General features: G+C 36.0%; 1 long non-coding RNA gene across 2 annotated transcripts in view; it reads right to left on the bottom strand.

The window, feature by feature from the left end:
- The window catches only part of LOC118974140 (uncharacterized), a 146,550-nt gene that overhangs the window by 31,345 nt on the left and 87,634 nt on the right, over positions 1-27,571 (bottom strand). For both annotated transcript variants that reach the window (XR_005063747.2, XR_012123559.1), the window contains exon 5: positions 2,264-2,353. This is a non-coding gene — a long non-coding RNA (uncharacterized lncRNA). The remainder of the gene's footprint in view (positions 1-2,263; positions 2,354-27,571) is intronic.

Genomic DNA, 27,571 nt, shown 5'->3' on the forward strand with positions numbered 1-27,571 from the left:
GAGGAGGCTTTTGTAAAGAAGTGAAAATCCAATGGGGTCTTTGGGAGAGGAAAAGGATTTTAACAGGTGGGAGATGGGAGGGCAAGGATGTTCCAGTGGAGGAAACCCCAGGAACAAACCCAAAAAGGACAATAGAGCACTCCACTGACTTGGGGTGCATGCATATCGTATGCATGGCTACATTGGCTTTATTCCTTGCCTGTTGCTTTACTCCCTTAAGAGAGATTCCCTTCCTCTGAAGGAGGACTCCTGGAGGGTCTGGAGAGCAGTCTCAGAAACACTTTCTCCCCCAACTGTCTTCTTATCAACAGCAAAAATCTCCTTTGCATTCTGAGCTGCTGTCCTACCGACATCCATGGGAGTTTTACATGTCAGTCAAATGCCAAATGGGCAGCAGGGAGCTCAGCGGCAACCGTGGCGCTTGTGTCCCTCCTGTGCATGTCGGACACAGCATGCTGCATGCATGTGCACATGTAAAGCACACACACACACACACATGCAGCTGTGAGGAAGAGACCAGAGAATTCTGTCGGGCACAGCTTTGGCTCTTCAGACACGACTGAGGAGGCTTGGTACATTTTTCTCTGCTAACCAGGCTCCAGGTCCCATCTGCTCCTTGCAGAGCAACAAGGTCAATGCCAATTTCCCTTTCATCATCCATGTCTGTGGCTGAGCTGTCTGCAGTGGCAGAAATGAATGTTCTCCATAGCTCTTAGCTCCAGGGTGGCCACTTCCAGCCTGCCTACAAAATGTGATTGTGTTACATTACAGCCAAGCAAAATACACACTGCTGTGTCCATGTCCTTTGCATGGCAAGGCCACAGAAGGGGAGAGCCTCCTCTGGAGGAAGCTATTCCACCACTCAAGGTCTGCTTGAGCCTGTTGAGAATTGCAGCTCAAAAAAAAAAAAAGCCTAATGTATGTAATATGAACTGGGTGGTTTCCTCTGGCGGGCATAGCTGAGGCCGTCACATTTCAGGTTTTCCAATTCTACAGAAATAAAAAGACCATGTGTGCTAACCATGCTGGCCCAGAGATTAGATCACAATTCTGATTGGAGAATAAGGTTAATCATGGATTCATCACACAGTGACCTTTGCAGGCAGGGCTGCAACCCAATGAGGCTGCTATTGTGCAAAGACTAGATTCAGGAGCCCCATAGGTTTCTGCAGCTCAGGCTGCCTGGATTCCAAGGGGAGGGGGCTCCAAGCTCCAAGCGGATTCCTGCAAGGGAATGGGGGTGGGGTGGGGAATGTTACAGGAAGTGAGGTTTATACACTCAATGTCCATAGGTCAGTCAAACTTAGAAACAGAAAGAAGAAAGGAGTTCCTAGCAAGTTGGTTTTCAGATGTGCTGGTGCAGGAAAGAAACCTGGCATCTCCTCTTGGGCTTGAAAGGCTCTGGCTCCACTTGGAATGGGACAGGGAAACACAGCTTTGTAATGTAGGGTTTACTGGCCCATGATCAGAGATCAAGGTAGAAAAATACTCCGGGAAGTTGGCGTGGTGGAGGTGAAAATGAATTCTGCTGCTTTGTTCACAATTATCTGGGGTCACATGGCTTTCACCACATACCAACACATATCCTGAATGCTGGCACTGGTTTAACCCAGTTGTCTCTGGAGAATCAGCACCTGGGCTCTGCAATCCCAGAGCCGGGTGTGAATTGAGGCTCCTCAGTTTACTAGTGATGTGATCTTGGGCTATCCATTTAACCTCACCCAACCTGTTTCCTCCTCTGTAAAATCAGTGAAGAATAAAAGGAACCATATTTTGGAAGACAATGCCTGGAGACGCCTATTACATAGTAAATACTTATTATGTGTAAGGTCATAATATTCTCTCAACCTCTCAAACCAAACCCCCTTACCCCTCCTGCTCCATCTACTGCCTCTCTTTCCCTTATTTTATTCTTAAACCACAGAGGACTTCTTAGGATCTCCTGCCACCTTCTCCATCATTCTTCTGTCAGCATGTGCAAGGACACACAAACACAAAGAGAAAGGGAAGATGCTGGTCCAAGAGTGCAGAGCTCTATGTCTTCACACACATTATTCCCTCTGCCTGGAAAGCCCTCTCTTCTTCCTGAATGCCACAGAATGATCAGACTCTGTCCGCTATTCGTAGCTTTCCTTGAGGCTTGATTCCTTCACAGGCAATACCTTTTCCCAGCCAGAGTGTACCAGCCCTGTTTCTGGGCTCTTTCTTCTGGATTATGACAATATATGTCTGTTATTGCATGAACCCCATTCTGTGTGTTTACCTGTGCATGTGTCTGTCTTTCCCATTGGATGGTGAGTAGCCTGAGGGCAGGGCCATATCCACTCTGTATCCCAGGTTCCTTGCATCGTATCTGAAACATAATAAGTGCGCATGAAACATTTGTTAAATTGAACTGAATTTAGCTTAGTGGAACAACTGAGAAGAGAACCGTTTTGATTAAAACATTCATATAGTATTTTAAGGTTTTTCATCAACTGCTCCATTTAATTCTCACAACAATCCTCTCAGATCAAGAAGGCTTGAGGCACTGTTATCATTTTCAGAGATAAGGGAACGGGGGTTCCTAGTGTAAAAGCTGTGTGCACAGTCATACCTCCAGTAAATTGTAGAGGCAGAACTAGAATTAAGGTCTGTCTATTTCTAAGACATTTTCCTCCACTGAGATTTATTGACCCAAATAGCAATCAGAGCATACTTCTGTCATTTCCAAAGCATTTGATCCATTCCTGCACCAGAACATGCACCATGTACATCTTCCTATGTTGCTCCTACAGGATGTCACTACTTCTTAGCCATCAGTGTCCCATGAGGTGCACACAAGGCAAAGTTCACAATGATGAGTAAGGATGAGACGGGACATCTACAAGATAAGCTGTGGATTATGCACATTCTCCTGGCACCAGGGGAAATTCCACCAATTTTTCTCCACTTAAAAAATTATAAGTGAATGCAACCCAAAGCAATATTATTATAGAGATACATTTGGTTCCTCTTAATTTAGATTAAAAGCCATCTACAAATGATATTTATTTTAATTTTATCAATAACACATCATTTGCCATTCACCTTACCATTATTCACTTTATATCAATGTGTCAAAGAATTGAGAACTGCTGAACTTTCACATATATTTACAGAGCCCACAACTGAATAGAATAGCTGGGGAGAAATGTTCAAAAAAGATGGTCAATGGTCTTTGCCTTCATGGAGGGTGCACACAAAAACCAAGCTAACATATTGAAACTAATTGCAAATGTGCAAGTAATTTATATTATATTATATAAATACATATTACATTTATGTGTATAAATATAATAAATATGAAGGTAGCACATAGGACAGGGGTAATAAGACCTGCTTTAAGTAGGTGGCCATGGAAGGCATTTAGAGGAGGTGACATTTAGGCTGATAAGTTAAGTAATCATCTCCAGAGTGGGGACTCCCAGCCAATATGCTGTGGAGATGTACTGAGATACAGAAAAAATATTAACTTCTAGTGATATATTTTAAATTGAAAATAACAACTTATATGCTATTCATATCTAGTGATGATCACTCACTCAGCCTTTCTTTCTCTCTCTCTCTCTCTGTCCATTTTTCAGAAGAGCACATGTCACACCCAATAGGTTGGATGTCTAGAGGGAAAATGGAATTCCACAACACTGAGGAACAGACAGCGGCACCTCACTTGTCTTTCCCTTTCCATGGATAGTAATGCATGACATTTCACAAGTGCATGGTTAAGTGGATTTCCAGATTATATTATCTTAAGTAAATGAGCACTGACAGAATTGGCAAGTGGCTTTAGAAATTTCCTCCAACGAGACTGCAAGATGAAAACAATAGTAATAAGGTAAATGCAACAACATTAAGAAAACAGCAACTGATACATCTGTTCCTTATATAAAATCTTTGAGTCATATAATCATAATGAAACACAGATAGACCAAAAATGCTTTCCAAAACTGAAATTATTAAGATAACTTGAAATACCAATTTGCATCAACTATCATTAGAAATGCACTATTTGGGGATAGGGAGGTAAGGGAAATGGGGAGAGATTTGTACATATCTGTGATAATTAGAGCTAATAATGCTGTATCATAGACCTGAATGTTGCTGAGACAGTAAGTGTTCTCACCACAAAAAGGAAATGGTAATTATGTGACAGGATGAAGGTGTTGGTAATGCTCTGATGGTAAACATTTTGCAATATATAAATGTATCAACTCAACACACTGTGTACCTTAAGCTTACATAATGCTGCATATCAATTATATCTCAATAAGCTGGGGGAAAAGAAAAACATGCACTATTAACAAAGTAATATGATTATTTACTTAAAATAGTAGTTTAATATTTCCATATAGATCTACAGTTGCATGTATTTCATAACATACATATTAGCAAAGTAGTACTTGTGTAAAATTTATAAATAGATAAGTATACCTACATTGGGAGTTTAAGTTCTGTTTCTCCCTCACAAAAAGAATCAAAAATGTTTGAAGACCATGGATTTAAGGGATGAGAAGCAATTAGCCATGTGACAACTAGGGAAATAAACAATCCAGGCCGATGGCATAGTATCTGCAATGGCCTGTTGGGAGAACTAAGGAAAAGCTGGGGGAGCTGGAGTGTAAACAGTGGAGGGGAAAAGTGATGTGGTTAGAGAGGGGGGCAAGGGCAAGGTCACACAGGACCCTGGAGACCATGGCGAAGATCATGTGTTTTAGTCTAGTGAAATTGCCATGGCCTGTAAGTGTTTAAAACAGTGAAATGATGAAATACAGTGTAGGTCTTAAGAAAATTCCTTTAGCTGTTTTCGGATGATAGGATCATGCTGGGTAGGCATGGAAGTGAGGCAACCAGGGAGGAGGCTGTCATATTAATCCAAGCAAGAGATGAAGGTGGCATGCGCTAATGTGGGAGCCCTACAGATGAAGAGAGGTATATGGATTTTAGAGGCATATTGTATATAAACCCAACAGTACTTGCAGGTAGATGGGTAAGAGTGGGAGGTTGGTGACGGGAATGGAGGAATCAAGAACAAAAACAAGGTTTCTTGCTTGAGCAACATTGTGAAAGTTGGTGGCATTAAGATGGGTAGTAGGTTTGATGACAGAATCAAGATATCTGTTTTAGGCATATTACGTTTGATATTTCTGTGAGAAATCTAAGAGAAGATGTTAATCAGGTGGTTGGATGGACATGCTATATAGAACTTACGGGAGAAATATTGGCTGTCCTTAGCTGTTAGGATCTTCAAGGGAGAAGCCAACATCTCTAAAGCATTAGGACTTAGCTCATTACAGCGATAAGGACTATGAATGTTGTTTGAATCTTCAAGTTTAGGAGAAGGGGAGTAAAAGGAAGATCACTTGACTAGAATTTGTAGGTCAGGGCAGCAGCCATTGTCCCACCACACACTAGACCTCCATAGCTGGGGATTCAGTCATTCTCAATTGAGAAAGAGCAGTAGGTCAAGGTCAATAGTGGAGAAGAAAAGAGGCCAGCTCTGGGGAATACCAAGGAAAAAGTGCACCTCCTTGGGCAAGATATGTTCCAGAAATTCTAGCTGATGAAATGTAACATGAAACTGAACAATGATGGAGGAAAATTATTTTTTTATTTCTGCTATAATCTGAGCATTAAGTGAAAAAAAATTAAGATCCATTAGAAAGTTTAACAAAGCTGCTGAATATAAGATAGATTTTTAAAAAGCAATAGCTTTCCTATCTACCAAAAAAGTATCCATTAGAAATATAAACACAAAAAGTATTAAATTCACCATAAGCCAAAAAGAAAAAAAAATCCTAAGAATAATTTGAATAGGAAATGTTTAGAATAAAAATAATGGAAACCTATAAAACTGTACTGAGAAATACAAATTAAGATTTGAATACATGGGGACGCAGATTATATTCATTAATAGGAAAGCCAAGTATTTTAAGACTATAAATTCTTCAAATTAGTACATAGGACTAAGAAAATGTTAATCAAACTTACAATGGACTTTACTGTTGGAACTTGATGAAGTCATTCAAAAGTTTATCTTGAAGAATGTATGTGTGAGAATAATTAGCACGTGGGTAAGGAAGAGTGCGAGGGTAGAAAAGTCTGTGGCCCAAGGTAAACTCAGAAGGGTTCAGGTAAGAAAAGCTTCATCTTTACACATCAAGTGTACTTACCCTCTCTGGAGGTGCTCAATACTGCCCACCCACCTTGGGAAGTACACAAAGCCAATTCCAGAACTTCTATTTAATTTAAATATAAATACTATCCTCTCCCTTATAATGGAATCTTTCATTCTGGCACCTATCCCATTGTTTTTACAATTATTTTTTTAAATGGCTGATTTCCTCAGCTGATTAATTCTTCTCATGTTTATATTACTACTGTCAAACAAGTATCTAATATGTCGAAATTATTTGACAATATTTTTTGTGAACAAATAAATATTCTGGAGGAACTAATCTGCCTTTCTGATCTATTACTGAATCAGGAATTTATTCAGCCAATATTTATTATATACTGACTGATGTTGTGGGAGATACTAGAGAAGCCAAAAACCATTCCACTGATGAGAATTATCAAGTCTATTAGAAGGATTATTTCTAGTACTTCTGAGTATAAATTATTCATTTCCCTAAACACCTTAACACCTATTTCTCAACCCTCTGACATTTTACCGAAGCCACTTCAGAGCAGCCACATATGGTATCCAACCTGGTCCCTCTGGACATCCAAGATACTCAATATTTAGTCTCCTAAACATGCCATGACTTAGAAGAGATTTTCAAGTTCAATAGCTTCAGTGTTTCACAGATTTAAAAGAAAATGCTTCCTTGTTTTAGTTCACAAAAAGTACTTTAACAAATATGAGAGTTTGAAAATTTGAAATAATAAAACATGTTCCAAAATTTCTTCACAGCTAGAAAACTGGACCAGGTTTTACTACCAACCCTAGTCTTCCTGCTTTGACACAGCGTGAAGAAACTGTTGCTATATATTGCAGCTGGTTCACCAGGCAGTCAATATTAAGGCCATAATGTATGGATATTGATTGATGGTGATTTTCAAAATTTGAAAACCCTGACACTGCACTGTCTACCTATGAGTTCAAAATGCTGTCAAATCAACCTCAATGAACTGTAAAAGTAGCTTGACTTTCTGTACTTTGTGCCATACCTACTGGTGAACTCACGATTCAAGAGCAGAAATTTTGAGACGTTGTACATTCCCTAGCCCAAATGTTCCCTTTAAAAAAATAATCTGTATTTTCACAATTCTGATTCATAGTTATGCACAGATGTTGTGGTGAGTTTAGGGGAATTAAGATAAAGAGGACTCCAATAGCCCCCATTTACATGCTGGTCCCTATGAACTATTCTTCAAACAGCAGCCAAAGTGAATGTTTGAATGAAAAAAATACAATCACGTATCACCCTCAAGCAAACTCTCCAATGGTCTTCATTAATCATGGCCAATATGGCCCTCCTTGAATTGGCCCCTGCCTACCTCTGTACTCTGGTATTCTTACTCATTCCATTCCCATTATAACACTGATTTTCTACCTGCTTCATCAACCCACTATGCTTCTCTACTATAGGCACTTACTGTTCCCTCTATCTGGAAATCTCTTCCCCACATTTCCAAATGGCTTGATTTCTCATTACATACATCTCAGCTCAAAGTTATCTCCTCAAGGAGAATTTCCCTGCGACCTTATCAAATTAGCAATATCACCACCATCACTTTCTAGTCTTTTTCCTTCTTTAGTTTTTTTCACAGCACTGGTAACTACCTGAAATTATATTATTTGTTTATTATTTTCTGTCTCAAGCCTTCTATAATATAAACTTCATATAAGCATGAATTTATCTGACTTGCCCACAGCTGTGTCCCCAGTGCCTCATGTTATAAATGCTCAATAAATATTTTTTGAATGAGTGAATAAATGAATGTCTCAACCTTGTTCTTGGGGGAGCTTCTGGTGTACATAGATTCATAAATAGATTATTATTTTGTTGAAAAATTACAACTCTGTCAGGTAGATATTATCTTGTCTTCAAGAAGTAATGAAACAGATTCAGCAAGGCTAAGTAATTTGCCTAGGGTCACTCAGCAAGTAAAGTGATAAAACTCAGATTTAAAGCCATAACTATTTCACAGAGTGAATTCAACTAACTTCTTCTAAATGACAGATTAATCTTCCAAGTAAAGTCATGTAGAATTTGCTTATCTCACATAGCCTTCCTTGGCACACAGTTTATAGCAGTTGGTCATGTATACACATGTCATATCATATACCAGAAATAATCTTGTACACAGAAAACATAAACAACATACATTTCAAAAGTCTCTCTGTCATAACCCGAAATAGTGAAACACTGGAAGTAGCCTGAAGGCTCTCAAGATCGGGGAAATGGAATAGTCATCCATGATGCATTCATTACAGTGGCATATTATGTAAAAGCTGAAGGTTACATTTAAAAATTTGTTCAATAACATAGAAAGCATTCCCAATATATCTTTTGGTGCAAAAATGTATATGATAAAATTAAATGCAAGACGTGCACTTCTGGCTATGAAGGAGTAGCTTATGTCAGACACCCTTCCATAACAAACAACTGTCTTAAAAGCTATAGAATGTACAACAACAGCTGTTTGAAGGAGAGCAACCGAAGCATCTGGGCTTGAGAGAACAAGATCCCAGAGAGAAGGGAAGGACTGAGGCAAATATATGTACATTTGTCTACTTTTCCCCCTTAGGCCATTTGCCAATTGGCAGTGAAGACAAAACACTAAAAAAGAAATTAGAAGAGTAAATATTATGTCAGTATTAATGGGTCAGACAAACAAAACTGAAGTTTAAGCCCACCAACACAGCCAGCAGTTCATAGGACAAGATACTGGTGGAATGAGAAAACTGACCCCAACATTCTGAGCATAATTTATTCTAGAGATATTTGCCAAAATAGTGTATACAACTTTAAAACAGTTTTGAAAGAGCTAGAAGGCTATGCAGAAATTTAATTAATCTCATGAGATTGACATTATGAAAATTAACTTTAAGGAGGCGGAGTACTGGTAGACCATTTATAGCCTCAAATAATCTTACTCCCTGATTGGGCTGAGGTAATTTGTCAATGATCAAAGAAGAAAGATTCTTTCTGTAGGAAAATAAAATCATCCAATGTTTCCACAATATTTCAAACAAAATATCCAACATTCAATCCACAGTTTGAATGTACCAGGAAACAGGACCAAATGACCCAAAGAAAAAAATACACAATAATAAACCTATAGGTAATCTAGCTATTGGAGTTATCAGACATGGATTTTAAAATAATTATGCTTACCATGCTTTAACAAATAGATTAAAAGGTGGATAATTTAAGTAAAAGACTAGAATTTACAAGGATGACTGAATGAAATTTCAGGGACTGAAAATAAAATAAGATTGCTTTAATAGGACACAAAATATAGCAAAAGAGAGATTACTGCATTCATACATAGGTCAATACAAAATATACAGATTGAAGGACAAAACATACAGATTGAATGGCAGACCAACAGCAAATACAGGAAAGGAATAAGAGATAAATGGGATACATTGAAAAGATTTACTAGGCACCCAAGTGGAGAGAAAAGAGAAAATGAGCAAAAGTAATACTTGAAGAGACAGAAGCTAAGAATTTTCCAAAACTGATAAAGCAAGTAAAAGATTCAAAAGCTCTATGAACCTGAAGCATGATAACACTACTAAGAACACATACCTAGACCCACCATAGAAAAACTGCTGGAAATCAAAGACAAATAGATAATGAAGAGCAACTAGAGGGGGTGCATATTGGTTTCAAAGGTGCAATAATAAGACTTACAGCTGACTTCTCAGTAGAAATTATGGAAGGTAGAAGGAATGGAACAAAAAAATTAATGGGCTAAAATGCAGTAATTACCAACCTAAGATTCTATGCCAAATAAAAAGATCTCTTAAAAATTAAGGTGAAATAAAGACATTTTCTGACAAAAATTTGGAAGAATTCATCACCAGGTAAAGCATACTAAAATAAATATTAAAGAGAGTTTCTCAGACAGAAGAGATGTTATTCCAAATGGGAGCAGGTAAGTCAGTAATAATGAAAATAAGTATGAATAAAGATTATAACAACACAAGGATCATAAAGGGATAAATGGGGCTAAAGTTTTGTACAATCTTCGCATTGTTCAGGAAGTGATAAAAGTTTTCAATATAAGGGAGAACTTAACAAGTCAATGATGCATATTGAAATCTACAGGATAACCAGTGAAAATAAAATTAAAAAAATACATATGCAAAGAGAAACAGAACACAATAATTTTTTAATATTTAGCACAATAGAAAATTTAAAAAATAAAGGAACAAAAACTAAAAGGGACAGAGAAGATAGTAAATTTAAGTTCAAATATATCAATAGATTAAATGTAAGTATATTAAACACCAATGTTTATCAGACTGAATAGAGAAAATAAAATCAACTATGTGCACATTATGAAATGTCTTAAATGTAGAGACAAAGTTCATATACCTGTGCTAATAGCAAATAAATTTTGAAAGCAAGAATTATTCCTAGAGATAAATGGGATATTTCACTAAAAAAATGATGCGAAAGGAAAATATAATAATCCTAAATTTATATGCCTCTAATAATACAAGGTCAAAAGATATAAAGTGATAACTAACATACCTCTTAGTAACTGATAGGGGGAAAAAATAGAAAAACAAAACAGGAAAATGTATGGCTGTACACATGAATTTTTCTAATCCATTAAAGAAAAAAATAATGCAAAATTACAAAACCTTCCAGAGGACAGAAAAAAGACAAACTTATTTTAAGTCAGTTTGTTCTTGATACCAAAACCTGACAAGGATATTACAATAAAATAAAATTATTATCTAATTTATCTCATGAGCGTAATTGTAAACATCTTAACTAAAAAAGTGTAAATCAAATTCAGTCGTACATGAAGAAGGGAATACATCACAACTAAATTACGTACATATCAGGACTTCAAGATTAGTTTAAGATTAAGAACTCATAGAGTAATTCATTACATTAGTTTCATAAATAGGGAAAATCAAGCAACTCAAGAGATTCCAAAAAAGCAGTTCTTAAAATTCAATACAATTTCATGATAAGCAATGGGTTTGTATGCAGAAATGTACAGAAATCCCACAAGTCAGTAAGGTAAAGAAATAAATCAAATTTTTTAAATGACTATGTTTGGAATGGGCACTCCACAAAAGGAAACATCCAAATGGTCAATTAATTATAGAAAAATCTCTCCATATAATTAGTGTTAGGGATAGAATGCATTCAACCTGAGAATGTGACCCTATCTGAAAATAGGATCTTAGTAAAATGAAGTTTTATTCCTCAAAATGTACATTGGTGAGATAGGCTGGATATTGAACTAGGAGTCTGTCAAGAACATAGAGCCACTCAGAAGTATCCATATCGCTGCTGCTTCTACCTGAGAGTTACTGTCCATGCTGCCCTGACTTTGAAAAGGGTCTGTCTTGCCTAGAGGGTACACTGCTAGGACCTTCCAATACCCATGGAGGACAGTGGCTGTCCCCTCACTACCTAGAGTGATACAAAGAAACAGCCTCCGCTTTGGAGTGAATCATATCTCTGTTTGACTATGACTGCTTAGCAGCTATGGACTTCCTCCAAGCCTTTCTTGACCTTCAGTCCACTTGGTTCAATGTAAAATTCAGCAAATATTAATTAAGGATCTTGACTACATTTTAAAAATTGTGCTCAATCCTGGAGATAAAAAGAAAACTATGAAAAAATACCATCTCTATCCTCCAGGAGCTATAAACTGGAGAGAAATACTACACTATCCTCACAGCTGTTTATTTTTTTGTTCTGAGAAGTAATGTGATACAATTTAAAGTAATATAGTGCAATTTGTCCATACGATAAGTATCAGTGTTACTTCCTTTTTCCTATTTCTTCTGTACTGTCAACCTGTCCTTGGCTGTCTGTTTGGAATGTTATTTACCTCACTGCACTTCTGTTTCCCTCCTTGCAAAATGGGGAAAACAATAAGACTTACTGCATCCATCAGGATGTATAACTCACCTTGCAATAACAACTCCAGCAACTTAGTGGAGTTACTGCAGCTGTCCACTGCTCTGTGATGAACCACCCCTAAACTTAGTGACTTAAAACAACTATATTTATTTTGCTCACAAATCTGTACTTGGGGCAGAGCTTGGTGGGAAGAACAAGTCATCAGCACTAGATTAAGTGGCTGGGAGACAGGGGACTGGACCAACTGAAGGCTCACATTCGTGTGTTTGACTGTCTACACTGCCTGTTGGTTGGGCCTCTACTGAGAATGTGGCTGGAACACCTACACATGGTGTTGCCGTGCTTGGTTTCCTTGCAGCATGGAGACTAGATTCCACAGGAGAGAATCTCAACAGTAACAGACAAAAGCTGTGTTGCGATTTGTAACTTAGACTTAGAAGTCATATTGTGTCACTTCTGCCATGGTCACAGGCTAACCCAGATTCAAGCGAAACACAACCCTCCCCTGGCAATAGGAGAGCATCAATGTCATGATGTAAGGAAGAGAGTGGTAAGGAATATGTTGATGTCACCATCTTTAGAAAAATCTGCCACAGGTGCTAAATAACAAAAGATTAATTTTTGCCCTCACTACATGGTCTCACCAGAAGTAAGCATGGACCCCAATCATCATACCACTTGGGCATCCAGTCAGATATCTTGTTTCCATCTTGACATATGTTACCATAATTGGTAAAAGGAAAAGTAATGTCATTTATCTCAAAGATCTTTTACTGAAAAGTGAAATTTGCCAGTTCATCTCACATTATATTGGCAAAAAAGACACAAGGTTCAGCCTAAACTTAAAGCAAGGTATGGAAGGTCAAATCTACCACGTCTAGAAGGAAAGAATTGGATTATTTATGAATGGTCCTAATAACTAATATACCCACCATATAGGGTTACTATGAGGATTCAGTGGGATAAAGTACATGAAGTTCTTAGTATAATCTTAAATCATTGATCATATTCAATGAATCATAGCTGTATTACTTGTAACTATGTATTCTGTACAATGGCCTGGCATTTCTCCAGCCACACTCTCCAATGTTGTGGATGTGAGTCCTTGCAGATCCTACAATATTTTCCTTTGGAATCTGGACTCAGGGGCTTCATATGCAGGATTATTAGCTTTCTCAAGCTTGGATACCACTTAAAAAGATTTGTCATCTCACTGAGACTCAGAAAACGGCACTGTGCATACTGATTCTTGGCATGGGGACTGGAGAAAACAGGCTTTACACAGTTTTTATAGGGACTCAGAATTGAAACCTTTATCTTCCATTACTGGCTCTGACTTAGTGCTATAACAGAAAGACGGTTGGGTACCAGCGTTAGCTATTTAAACAAAACAACTTGACAGCCTTAACCAGAAGCAGACTTAGCCCTGGAAGAGGAGTGTGAAACTTCAAAAGATGCCCACATGCAAAGAATAATGTTTCCATGAAGATGTCTTCCCGGAGATGTCATTTTGCCTTTCACCTCACAAAGTAGGGTTTCTGCACCAGTGACCTCTCTTGTCAATCTGTCCTTTGCTCAACTTAGATGCCTTGCTGGCCTTTTGAAAAAGTTTGATAGTTTGGTAGGCAGGCCTGTCTTCAAAAATCAACTCCACTTTTTACCACCTTTGTGATGTTTGAGAAAGTTACCCAAAGTCCCCGAGTCTAATTTTTCATCTGCCCAAATGAGGATGAAAGGACCTACTTCCCCACAGTGGTTCTGGGAGATTTTAAAGGCATCCATATAAACCTCATGGCTTGATTTCTGTCATAGAGTGGGCACTGAAATGGTACCTCCTTCTACATCCAGCTTCCCAGGTTCTCCTAAAATGTGAACAATGATGCCCCCTCCAATTCTTGTTCCTCTCCTCTTCGCTTTATTCTCATTACATTCATTGCTAACGACCATCCTGGTTTATGACTCAGAAGAGGATGGATTGGGATCCAGGTTTTGTTCATCTCACTTGTTTATAAAAAAGAGTCAACTCCAACACCAGCTTATATTAATGAGTACCCACAGTTTAAACCAACCTTACTTAAAGAAGGCTAATTATTCTTGAGTTTATTCTATGTTCTAAAATAACTTAAATCAAATGAAAATTATCACCTTTGAAAGAATCAGAGAATTCATCAAACTTCTTTTCACTGTAGAGTTTTCAGTCTCTACCATGGTTATTGCTTAATTCACTGTTTTTTTTTCTTTAACCAGTTTAGTATTTTCTACCAAATTCTCCATTCCACTGACAAACTCAATTATTAGAGTAGAAAGTATTCTTATATTCTCTTTTTTAAATCAAAATCTCTATCATGGGGATTCTTATTTCTAATATAAATTATTTATTCTTCTATTCATTGTTAGATTTTTCAGACTTCTCCATTTTAATGTTTTTCCAAAACACAGGGTTTTGATTTATGCCATTTAAAATATTTTATAAACCCAGTGTTTTCTGCTTTTATTGCTATTTCCTTCAGCTCTCCTCAGAATTGTTTAATTCTTTAATTCTTCCATATAAAAAAAAGCATTTGTAACTTACAATTCTTTTTTGAGAACAGCTTTGACAGTACTTCCTAAATTTTTTGTTTAGGTGTTCTCATTTTAAACACTTTTAAAATAATTTATCAAGTTTATCTTTCTCCTAGTAGTAATTCAGAGCAATGTTACTTAAAGTTTAAATCTTGAGGAATGTATAAAACTCATACTTGTAAAAGCATGTTTAGTTACTTGGCATTATGGACAGAAAATGTGGCCTCTACAGTGTTTGGCAATAAAAATATTCCTTTTTACACATGCATTTATAGCCTAGTCATCATATTTTCTAATTGTTCATTAGGCATTCAAACCAACTGTATTTTCCTTTGGTAGGCACAAACTTGGTGTATTTACAAAGTACGTAACTATATGTATCATCTTAATACTTATATTATTAAAATTGGCATCATCTTTTTTCCTCCAAGATAGATCTGTGAGAAAGATGGGCTAAGTATCCTAAAACAATCAAATTATTCTGTTTATCTTCTTTCTTTCATAGAATTCTCTAAAAAAACATAAATTCTATATTGTCTGAAATTATCACTGGCTTTGCTTTTGTTTTCTTTTTATTTTCTTGATATATCTACACCACCCAATTATTATATTTTTATTTTCACACATTTTAAGTTGTCTCTGGAATGCAACAGCAGATTATTCAGTTCCCTAGATTCAATGTGTAGATTTACTTTAGAAGTCTTTGACTTTAAATGAGGCAGTTTAACCTATATATGCAAATTATCATGACTGAAATACATACTTGTTCTCCCATCATATGCCTTTATGTTTTCTATTTTTTATGCCTCTTTAAGGTTTTATATTTTCTATCACGTGGATGGTGTTTTGTTTTATATTTTCTATTAATTTATTCAACAAACACAAATTGCGTTCTATGAAGCAGGCACTTTGCCAGGCTTTAGGTACAAAAATAAAGAGAAAAACAGGTCCAGTCCCTGCTGGACTGAGGTGGCAGATTAATAGGGAAAATAGACATAAGTAAAGTAATTTAATTAATTAAGGGTTGCAAATAATTGCATTACAGATCATGATGATACACTGATAAATGCTCTAAAAAAAGGAATGCAGTTCTATCAAAGCATATGACAAAGAGAGTTGACATAGTTAACTTAGCCTTGGAAAATTCCTCAAGAAATTAAATATGACCTGAAACCGGAAGAATATGTAAGAATTCACTCATTAAAGGTGGAGTGGTGATCGAAGTGGAAGGTGAAAGGGATCTGTGGTAGAAGAAAGCATTTGAGAATCCTAAAAACAAACCAGCAACATTAAAAAAAAAATACACTAGCTGGAACCTGGGGAGCTCGTGACCTCTTGGTGTGAGATGAGGTTTATATGAGTTTGACCAACATTTGCCAACTCCTGTCTCTTTAAATCTCAAAGTTAGAAATGAAACTAGACATTCTGCTTCCTCCACCACCAAGCCGTTTAGATGAGGAATCAAGTGAGAGTTTTCTTCCCACTTAACACTTCTCAGTCTTAAAATATAATTTTGGATTCAGCACACCAGACTGTGTTTATTAAATTATTCTTTTGTGTATCATGTATCTTCCATGTCAAGAATTTTAATTGACATTTGCATTCAGTTTTGAAAAAATATTTTCAACAATCATTTTACGTAAGACTTAATGACTCTGTGTACCTGTTTTCCTTTTCATCATTAGCCCCCATTTGCCACAGAGTTCCATGCTCAAGATTTTAACTTTGATGAATTTTCTGGTCACTTAGAATAGGTATGTGTCTTGAACTAATTCTTTCAAGAAGAGTGCGTGGTGGCATATTTCCTGAACCTGCTCCTGTCATGGAATGTCAGTGCTGTTGATTCACATATGAGTAGCAACCTGACTGATTATAAAATTCGTGGTCATAACCAGCCTTCTCCAAAACTCTAAAAATTATTTCATTGCCTTTTGGCATTCAGCATTACAGAGGAGAAGTCTCAGGTTATTCTGATTATTATTCCTCTGTAAGTAATTTCTCTTATTCTGTTTTGTTTTGCTCTTTTCTTAGATACAAAATTGTTTTCTGTCTATTCAAATAGTGGACTATTAAAATATTTCCAGGACATTTTTGGGTGTGGCTATCTCTTCATAGATACTGCCTTGATGTAATCAGGTGCAGTCTGTAAACTTTCATATGCAAATTTTGAATGGTGCTTTCTCTGGATACCATGTTGCTGAGGAATTAGAGCATTCACTGTAAGCCAGGCTTTCTGGGTTTAAGTCCCAGGTTTGTCCTTCAGTAAACCTAGGACTGTGAACTAAACTTTAAAAGGAGAGCCCAAGATTAAAAACTCTCTGTTTTACTTTTCAGGTCCTTTGCTCATTTTTAAATTATGCTATTTCGTGTTTGCTACTGAGTTGGTTCAGTTCCTTATATATTTTGGATATTAACTCTTTATCAGATATGTGGTTTGAAATGTTTTCTCCCGTTCTATACACTGTCTTTTTTGTTGTTGTTGAGTGTTCCCTTTGTGTGTATAAGCTTTTTAGTTTGATGAAGTCCCACTTGTTTATTTTTGCTTTTGCTCTGTTTTTTTGGGGGGGGAGAGGGGTCAAATCCAAAAATCATTGCCAAGACCAATGTCAAGTAGCTCTGTCCCTCTTTTATTCTAGGCGTTTTATAGTTGTAGGTCTTAGGTTCAAGTCTTTAATCTATTTTGAGTTGATTGTTGTATATGGTGTAAGATACAGCATCCAATTTCATTCTTTTGCATGTGGCTGTCCAATTTTCCAAACACCATGTACTGATTTTTGTTTTATTTATTTATTATTTCCTTTCCCAACTGTATATTCTTGGCTCTTTTGCCAAAAATTAATTGACCATATTTGCATGGGTTTATTTCTAGGGTCTCTATTCTGTTCCATTGATATGTCTATTTTATGCCAATAACATATTTATTCCTATATCTTTGTAATGTAACTTGAAATCAGGAAGTGTGATGCTTCCAGCTTTGTTCTTTCTACTGCTTTAGATATTTGGGATCTTTTGTTGTTACAATAAATTTTAGGACTGTGGGTTTTTTTTCTATTTCTGTGAAAAATGCCATTGGAATTTTGATAAGGATAGCATTGAATATGCAGACTGTGTTAGATAGTATGGATATTTTAACAATATTAATTCTTCCAACAAATGGACATTAAATATTTTTCCATTTATTTGTGTATTTGTGCATCCTCAATTTATTTCATCAACTTTTTTAGAGTTTTCAGTGTACTCATGTTTCACTTCCTTAAATTTAATTTCTAAGTATTGTGTTCTTTTTGATGCAGTTGTAACTGGGATTGTCTTCTTGTTTTTCTGCTAGGTCATTGTTGGCATGTAGAAATTCAATTGACTTTTGTATGTTGATTTTATATCCTGCAACTTTACTGAATTAAAAAAATATATATGATAGTTTTTTCATGGAATATTTAGGGTTTTTGACAAAGAGGTAATTTTACTTCCTCCCTTCCAGTTTGTGTGTTTGTGATATCTTCTAGTTGCCTAATGGTTCTGAACAATTTTTGAATAAAAGTGGTAAAAGTGAGTACTGTTGTCTTGTTCCTGACCTTAGAGGGAAAGCTTTCAACCTTCTCTATTGAGTATGAGATAAGCTGTGGCATTTATTATGGCATTTATAGGGTTGAGGTACATTCCAATTATGTCTAATTTGTTAAGAGTGTGTATGGTGAAAAGGATGTTAAATTTTTCAAATGCTTTTCCTACATCAGTTGGGATGATAATAAGATTTTTATTCTTCATTTTGTTAATATGGTGTATCAAAAATATTGATTTGCATATATTGAACCATCCTTGCATCCCAGGAATAAATCCCACTTGATCATGGTATATGATTCTTTTAATACACTGTTGAATTGTTTGCTTATATTTTTTTGAGGATATTCACCAGGGATAATGGTCTATAGTTATGTTTACTTTCAGTGTCCTTGTCTGGCTTTGGTATAAGGGTGATACTGGCCTCATAAAATGAGTTTGGAAGTGTTTTTCCCTCTTCTAGTTTTTGAAAGAGTTTGAGTAGGATTGGTATTAATTCTTTTTTAAATGTTTGGTAGAATTGACCAGTGAAGCCCTCTGGTATTAGAATTTTCTTTGGTGGGAGATTTTTGATTACTGATTCAATTTTCATATTAAAATTGCTCTGCTCAGATTTTCAGTTTCTTCATGATTCAGCATTGAACAGTTATGCATTTCTATATATTTATCCATTTCTTCCAGGTTATCTTATTGGCATGTAATTATTCAGTTATTTATTATGATTCTTAGTACTTTTTCAGTTGTAATGTCTCCTCTTTTGTTTCTAATTATATTTATTTAAGAATTCTCTCTTTTTTTCTTAGTTGGTTTAGCTAAAGGTTTGCCAAATTTATTTATCTTTTCAAAAAAATTAGGTCTTAATTTCATTGATTTTATGTATTGTCTTTCCAGTCTCTATGTCTTTTATTTTCACTATGGTCTTCTGTTATTTCCTTCCTTCCACTAATTTTGGGCTTAGTTTGTTCTTCTTTTTCTAGGTCCTCTAGGTGTAGAGTTAGGTTATTTGAGAAATTTCTTTTTTCTTAATCTAGATATTTCTTGCCATAAACTTTGCTCTTAGAACTGCTTTTGCTGCATCTCATAAGTTTTGGCATGTTGCAGTTCCATTTTCATTTGTCTCAAGATATTTTCTGATTTCTTCTTATACTCATTGGCAGTGCAGGAACATATTGTTTAGTCTTATATATTTTGAATTTTGCAAGAGAAATTAAAATTGTGTTCAGAGAAGACACTTGACATGATTTTGCTTTCTTGGATTTGTTAAGATTTGTTTTGTTGCTTAATATATCTATCCTGGAGAATGTTCCAGGATATGTATTGAGAAGAATGTGTATTCTACTACTGATGCATGGGTCTATTAGGCCCATTTGGTGTAACATGTAGTTTAAGTCCAATGTTTCCTTATTAACTTTCTGTCTGAATGATATGTCCATTGATGAAAATGAGGGATTGAAGTCCCCTACTATTATTGTATCATCTATTTCTCCCTTCAGATCTGTTAATATTTGCTTTATATATTTAAGTGCTCTAATGTTGGCTGCATAAATGTTTAAAATTGTTATAACCTCTGATGAATTGACCCTCTCATCATACAATAACCTCCTTTGTTTCTTATTAATTTTTGACTTGAAGACTATTTTCCATGATATAAATATAGCTGCTTTTGCCTCCTTTTAGTTTCCATTCAATGCATGGAATATTTTTCTGTTTCTTCACTCTCAGTCTATGTGTGTCCTTAAAACTGAACGGACTCTCTTATTACACAGGCAGCATATATTTGGGTCTTGTTTTTTTCTCTGGTTATGGATATTTATTTCTTTTCCCAGGCTAGGGAAGTTTTTAGCCATTTCTTTGAATAAGCTTTCTGTCTTCTTTTCTTTTTCTTCTGGGACCTTTAGAATGTATATCTTGGTCCTTTTGATGGTGTCTATTGGTCCCTAAAACAATTTTCATTCTTTTTTTTCCCTTCTTTGATTGAATGAATCCCATTGCTCTGTCTTTGAGTTTGCTGATCATTTCTTCTGCTTGATCTAGGTGGATGTTGCACTCCTGTATTTGCATTTTCAGTTTATTGTATTCTTTACTTCTATGATTTCTGTTTGGTACTATTTTGTATTTTCTATTTCTCTGTTGAAATTTTTTCTTGTATTGCTCTCCTGACCTTAGTGAGTATCTATATTATCATTATTTTGAACTCTCTATTGGGTAAATCATTTATCTCCATTTAGATCATTTTTCTGAAGATTTATTTTGTTTTGTTTTGTTTTTGTTTGGAACCTACTCTCCTGTTTCCTGATTTTCCTTGATTTCCTGTGTTGGTTTCTGTGTATTAGATAATAACCACCTCTCCTAGTCTTTACAGACTGGTCTCGTGTAGATCTCATGTAGAAGACATTTTTAATCAGCCTGGCCCAACTTCCTGATCATTTCTCAGAACTTTGTGATGCTGCTGTCTTTGTTCTTAGTGGCTCCCAGTAGTTGAAGGTATGTCAAAACTTCCTCTAAACTGAGCTGTGGGGGGATAGCCTTGGCAAGTAAATTCTTGTGGAACCATCAACTGATTCTTCATTTGCTATACACTTTTGAGACTCATGAATGCAAGCCCCATTGATTTTCAGAGCTAGTTGATTCAGAGGCTCATCCCTCATGTGGCAACCTTACAAGCTGGGGAGCTAGATGTATGGTTTAAGCCCTTCATTCCTTAGGGAGAAGCTCAGTATTGGGGGTTTCCTCCTAAATGAATGGCACTGTGCAGGGGTTGGGATTTATGGTGAAAATGGGTCTCAACCTTTCCTACTTATTTTGATTAGGTTATTTTTTCAGTCTACTGATATTTAAGAGTCATTTATCTAATTTCTGGATTTCTCTTGAAGACAATTGCTCCATGTGTAGCTGTGTATTTGGTTCACTCATGAGAGGAGGGAAATTCAAAAGCCTCCTATGTCACCACCTTGATCTGGAGTGAATAAGGTTTCCTTTAATCGACTGTTTGCTTTTGCTTGTATCATAATGTTCTGATATAATATAGCTTGAGATTTGATCTCCATTCTCTATGTCATATGCCTTTCTTTTTCTTTTCTTAATTTCACCTCTTGCTCTTTTCCTCTGAGAATGGAGATGCTTCTTCAGTCTTAGCCCTATTTCATGATTTTCTTAATTGCACCATTATTGCTGCTCCTTACTTCCAAAACTGATTGTTTAAATTGTGTTCTTCACATTTTCCTTTCTTTGGAATTCTGCCTTGACTACCTCTTCTACTAAGATATCATCTGTTGTAACTCACTTCATTAACTTTATTTGTCAACTTTTCTACTTTAAAATTTTCTGTTCCTTTCCCAACTACAAGTCTTCTTGGGGATAGTAAACAATATCTAGATCTTCCTCCTGCTTTCTGTAGTTAATATATTCAAAGTTCTAATGAATGAATCTTCAGAATTACTTCCTTTCTCCTGCTAAATTCTTGATAGGTTCCTATTGTTGCTTCAGTTGTTATATTTTCTATTTATTCATTCTAAGAGGAGGGAAGATCCAGACTCAATCAGGATTTATTAAGTGTCAGGGTGTGTGCATTTCCCGTGGCTTCATTCACTCTGTTTCTTTGCAAGTCAAACTTCCTCCCAACAATAGCAGCCAAAGGATAAATTGTGATTGCTAGATTTAGCAAATAAAAGTATAGTATTCTCAGTTACATATTAATTTTAGATAAAATAATGAGTTTTTTTTTACTATCAGTACATTCTAAATATTATATGGGATATATTTATGATAAAATAATTTTTTAATATCTACTATTCAAATTTAACTTGGTTCTTTATGTTTTATTTGACAACCCTTGATTAGACTGATAAGTATCAAACTCAGCCTAACTCCCTCTGGGTAGCAGGTTTCTATTTGGTGCAGATCTGAGGGGCCTTCTTTTCCTATTCTGCTCACTGGTTCTGTGCAAATGCTGCACTATTCCGGAAGCCCTGCTTTTCCTCTTTCCTCCTGTCTCTACAAATTTGGAGGGGACTCCGTATCCTAGGATATCATGTGTGATTGCCCTTCCTCCTTCTACTTCCTTTGCATCACCTTGAGGAACTTCCTGTTTTCTGGGAGATCAAGTTTCCAAAAGGATGGAGTAAAAATAATAAGTATTTATGAATGTTTACTATGTTTCAGGCACTGTGCTTAGTGCTTTGCATGAATTAGTACTTCTAATTTAATCTTCATAGCTACTCTTTATGGTACTAGATGAACCCCATTTTGCCAATGATGTAAACAAGGCTTGGGAAAGTTAATTACTTGATCAAGTAATAATTCTGGGGTTTAACAACATGGGGCTATGTTATATCAATGTTATATCAATTTATTGCTGAGTACAGGCCTTGAACTACTACATGATGTCCACATCTCTGGGCCAGTAGGCAGCTGTGCAATAGGCACATCATATTCCTTTGTTTTGCCCTTCTGTGAGGTCACACATGGACAGTCCACTATTTTTCTTTTGTTAATTCAGATTCAAAAGCTGTTACAGGAGTGAAATTTCTACCAGATTCTAGAAATATATTTTCTTGCAATTTTAGTTTTGCCTGTTGTGAGTTTTCATCTATTGTATTTTTATGGAGATTTGAGTAGCAATTTGGGACAGGCTAGGACAAGACTTGTAGCCAGTTTCCATTTTAATCTGTAGCACAGTATTTCATTTTTGACTCTTCCATTTCTCAAATGACAAGTTCTACTTTCTAAACTTTTTCAAAAAGCCACTGTCAAGTTTAGGGGATATGGCTGTATCAAGTGTCCCTATACAGTCCCCTTTCCTAATTCTTTCATTCTGATATTGATGTTTCCCCATTTGCTCCCAATCGTTATTTTCTTTGTTACTCTTTTGACCTTTCGAGAGACTATGTTGTCAAAAAAAGTTACAAATAAGTATAATGGTCTGCTTTTTAAAATGCAGATTCTCAGAAGACATGAGAAAAGTTGGAATTCCGTATGCTGCCAAGTCCTGGGCCAATTCTATACCCTTTGCCGGAGAACATCATCAATCTCCTCCCTCTCCCCAGGTGGTTAGTGATATGGTTCTATGGCAATAGCACATTAGCTTCTCCTTTTCTCTTTCAATTCATCCCACTTCAGGTCCTAAATTACCTTACTACTCAATACTGTCCAGACAGACTCCACTACTTCATTTCCTCTTCTATTTTTTTCCTATATTTCTAGTTCTTCTAAATATATTTAAGTTTCAATTGTCACTATTCATCCTTGATCCCCACTCTGTCAAGTTGCACTGATACCTCTGAAATTTTATTTGACAATTTTGTGCTTTCTTCCTTCTCTTGATTGATCTTTGTCCTGAATGTGTTGGCATACACACGATGTGGCTGTAAGACTTATTTCTGAACATATTTTTATCTGAGAGTTCCTGTGATACTTCACACTACATTATTTCTTTTTCTCATACCTATTGTCCTCTGTGACATCTGCTTTTGCAGTTTTATCTAGGATTTCCTTCCCTGTCCCTAAAACTCAGCTACTCAGGCCAGGGACTCTCTTGCCAAACACATTCTTTCCAATATTTGTGAAGTTCCTCTAGGCCTGTAGGAATCTTCCTTCAACCAAGTAGAGTGGTAGGTTTTTTTGCTGAAATGTGAAAAACAAACGGCTACATGATTTCCTTGGTTCTCCCAGGTTGAGGTCATATGTGAAGATCTCATGTTACTTGTGACCTTGAGCTCACCCTGAAAATATCTACTATATCCCTTTTCGTTAGGGGGCCATTTAGATACCATTTAGCTTTGGGGTGAAAGGGAAATTAGCTGCCTTAGAGAGCTGTAAATAAAAGGGGAACAAATCAAGATAAACAAACTTAGGAAAAATTACATTAACATTGTATTATACATTTAAAATTTGTTCAGAGGGTAGATCATATATTAAATGTTCTTACCAGAATAAAAAAAATAATAACTAGCAACTTTAAGAAAAGGAATTCAAGCAACATCATATGATAGCTAAGATTAGAATGGAATTTGAGTACATGTTTCGTCTTTTAGTAGCTAGGTGACCTTAGACAAGTTAACTTTACCTTTCTGAGCCTCAATTTCACCCTTTTTAAAATAAATACAATGATAGTAAGAATATAATAGAGATATCAAAAGAAATACTCTAAATAATACATGTAAAGTACTTTGTATATGGCAGAGATAATATCTGAAATAGTTAAGTGTTCAATGTTACCTGCAATTTAAAAAAATGAAAAATTATATTATAAAGGCAGCATCTACCTTTATGCTCATCAACAAAGGAAACTTTTCTATTTTTGACCCTTTCCATCCTGCCCATTTATTGACATGATATTTATATAATTATAATTAAATCTCAATAAAAATTTTATTTTCTCATATTCCTACAAAGATGTCATGGTATCTTAAAATGTGTGCATCACAAGTTCATTGAGAAGATATGCCATAACTTATTTAAACATTCCCCTATATACTGAATGTTAAGAGGCTTAACATTTTTTGCATTTAATCCCTTTCATGAAAAATAGCTGTTTTTATTTTGGATTGCCTCCTTGGGAAGCATTTTCAGATGTGAAGTTACATGGCCATTGATGTTTGCTAAAAAGTATTCCCAAATTACCTTTTTGAAAGGTAATTTTATGAAATCAACAGATGAAAAGATAATTTTATCTTGCCATCAACAAATGTAAGAGTCACCATTTTAATTCTTGCCAAGGCCAGTTAATCATTACATTAATGTTTCGGTAATTTGAGAAAGTGGTAGGGTATAAAATTTAAATTAGTCATTTAATCTGGCTTCTCTTCTGGCCAGAGAACTGAGAAGGAATCTCTGACAGCTATCCAGTGCCAGAAGAGAATTTTTAAATGCCCCTACAGGGCCTGTGAGAGTATTAATTGGTTCAGTCATTCTGGAGGGCGCCTAAAGACTGAATGTTTATATCCTCCCAAAATTCATATATTGATGCCTAATGTCAGTGTGGGATTTGGAGGTGATCAGGTCCTGCTAGTGGAGCTGTCGTGAATAGGTTTAGTGCCTTATAACAGAGGACTCAGAGTTCCCTTACCCCTTCTGCCATCTGAGGAAAGACAGCTGTCTATGAACCAGACACCACTTTTATCTTGGACTTCCCAGCCTCCAGAACTGTGAGAAATAAATTTGTTTGTAAACCACCTAATGTCTATGGTAATTTGTTATGGCAACTCAAATGGACTAAGACAAGGGCAGTTGGTAAGATACATCAAGAACTATAAACATAATTCCTATACTCTGGGATTACTTTTCTAGAAATATAGTCTAATTTTTATAATATTAAAATTTTGAAGAATATAAGTGTCCAATAGAAAGAGAATTATTAAATAAGATATGGTACAGACATGTAAAAGACTATGAGAATGTCATGCATCATGTTTAGAAAGAATATTTTAATGACATGGTGAATGGGGAGGGGAAAGAATAGCATTCTAAGTGCAATATGTTCTCAGTTATGAAGAAAAAAATGTAAGGAAAAAGTATGGAAAGCAATATACCAAAATAGTAATAATAGGCTGCTGATGAGTGGTGAGCTTTTAACATTTTCTATTATTCAAAATGCCAGTCTCTTATATCAACAATAAGGAGAAGTTAAAAAAAAAAAAGAAAAAGAGAAAGAAGAGAAAGAAAAAACCCTCTGGAATCAAAATACGAATGTGCTCATACAGAATTGGAGGCAAGTAACTTCTAGACTCAGTATTCTAACTCAGCACTTCCTCTTCCTTCATCAACCTTAATTCCACTGTATTGACCATATGCATATCCAGCATCACCAATATTCACTTTCACTATGTTTTTTATTTTTAATTTTTATTTATTTATTTATTAAGGTATCATTGATACTCTTATAAAGGTTTCATAAGAAAAACAATATGGTTATTATATTCACCCTTATTATTGAGTCCCCTGCATACCCCCATTGCAGTCACTGTCCATCAGTGTAGTAAGATGCCAGAGTCCCTGTTTGTCTTCTCTGAGCGACAGTCTTCCCCATGATCCCACACACACCAGGTGCACCAATCATGATACCCCACAATCCCCTTCTCCCTCCCTCCCCACCTAGCCTCCCTAACCTCTCCCCTTTGGTAACCACTAGTCCCTTTTTGGAGTCTCTGAGTCTGCTGCTATTTTGTCCCTTTGGTTTTGCTGTCTCTCCACAAATGAGGGAAATCATTTGGTATTTGTTTTTCTCTGCCTGACTTATTTCACTGAGCATAATACCCTCTAGTTCCATCCATGTTGGTGCAAAGGGTAGGATTTGTTTCTTTCTTATGGCTGAATAGTATTCCATTGTGTATATGTACCACATCTTCTTTATCCATTCATCTACTGATGGACACTTAGGTTGCTTCCATATCTTGGCTATTGTAAATAGTGCTACGATAAACATAGGAGTGCATATGTATTTTTGAATCTGAGAATGTGTATTCTTTGGGTAGATTCCTAGGAGTGGAATTCCTGGGTCAAATGGTATTTCTATTTTTAGCTTTTTGAGGAATCTCCATACTGCTTTCCACAATAGTTGAACTAGTTTACATTCCCACCAGCAGTGTACGAGGGTTCCCATTTCTCTGAATTCTCGCCAGCACTTGTTGTTACTAGTCTCTTCAATGCTAGCCATCCTAACTGGTGTGAGGTGATATCTCATTGTGGTTTTAATTGCATTTCCCTGATAATTAGTGATGTGGAGCATCTTTTCATGTGCCTGTTGGCCATCTGAATTTCTTTTTTGAAGAAGTGTCTATTCATATCCTCCACCCATTTTTTAATAGGGTTATTTGCTTTTTGGGTGTTGAGGCTTATGAGTTCTTTATGTATTTTGGATGTTAACTCCTTGTCCGATATGTCTTTTACAAATATATTCTCCCATACTGTAGGATGCCTTTGTGTTCTGCTGATGGTGTCCTTTGCTGTACAGAAGCTTTTCAGCATGATGTAGTCCCATTTGTTCATTTTTTATTTTGTTTCTCTTGCCTGAGGAGATACATTCAGAAAAAAGCTGCTCGTGTTTATATTCAGGAGACTTTTTCCTATGTTTTCTTCTAAGAGTTTTATGGTTTCATGACTTACATTCAGTCTTTGATCCATTTTGAGTTTACTTTTATGTATGGAGTTAGACAATAATCCAGTTTCATTTTCTTGCATGTAGTTGTCCAGTTTTGCCAACACCGGTTGTTGAAGAGGCTGTCATTTCCCCATTATATATCCATGGCTCCTTTTTCATATATTATGACCATTTTGCTTCGGTTTACATCTGGGCTCTCTAGTCTGTTTACTGCTATGTTCTTTTCAGGAACATAGATACTATATTTCTCATTTGTAGATTCTAT

This window comes from Manis javanica, chromosome 2 (genome assembly GCF_040802235.1).
Source record: "Manis javanica isolate MJ-LG chromosome 2, MJ_LKY, whole genome shotgun sequence".
Taxonomy (NCBI): Eukaryota; Metazoa; Chordata; class Mammalia; order Pholidota; family Manidae; genus Manis; species Manis javanica.